Here is a 620-nt window from a genome sequence, read left to right as displayed (position 1 = left end):
TCAAGGCCAGCCCCCTTTCCCCACCCCCCCCCCCCACTTGACAGCCCACTGACAGTGCTGGATCTATGCAGCTACTTACACCCACCCCCCAAATCATCGGTGAACGAAACTGTGACAGATACAACCACTGTAGGATGAGTACGCGGTTATTACAGCTGACAGTGATGATGACCCAGACCTGAAGTCACTCTTTATTTGTTTACTGATAGTAGTGTGTACACAGCCAAAAACATGTTGAGTAGAGTCCGTGAGCGGTCAAAAATTCAAAAAATGAAAACCCACTTCTATTTAAATGTATTTAGGGAAGTTTCTAAGCGGCGATCATATTCCAGCATGGTACCTTTCTGAACATCTAATCTTACAGTTGCCAGCTGGCATTACCGAATCTGTTGTTGAGGTCACCAAATGTTTCAAATTAATAATCCCAAAACTGGAGTGCTCTTGTCTACCTACTTGTGTTTAGTTCGTATTGATGTCTGACGTGGAGCTGGGTCATAAAGTTGGTACTGTTCATCTGAGTGCATCATGCTTTTCGTAACGGTGGGATAAATTCGATTGTTTTCGAAAAAGTTTGGTGACAATCGATAGATTTATTGCTGGGCAACGTTTCGCTTTTGACA

The 620-nt window shown here is 43.5% G+C and overlaps 1 protein-coding gene across 1 annotated transcript in view; it reads right to left on the bottom strand.

The window, feature by feature from the left end:
• Positions 1–620, bottom strand: part of T265_11308 (hypothetical protein) — a gene marked incomplete at both ends in the record, with an annotated part of 7769 nt that overhangs the window by 6606 nt on the left and 543 nt on the right. The gene's annotated exons all lie outside the window — the stretch shown is intronic.

The sequence above is a fragment of the Opisthorchis viverrini genome (assembly GCF_000715545.1).
Source record: "Opisthorchis viverrini unplaced genomic scaffold opera_v5_474, whole genome shotgun sequence".
In the NCBI taxonomy this organism is placed as follows: Eukaryota; Metazoa; Platyhelminthes; class Trematoda; order Opisthorchiida; family Opisthorchiidae; genus Opisthorchis; species Opisthorchis viverrini.
The sequence above is the reverse complement of the archived record's forward strand: the minus strand, read 5'-3'. Positions and strand labels throughout refer to the sequence as shown.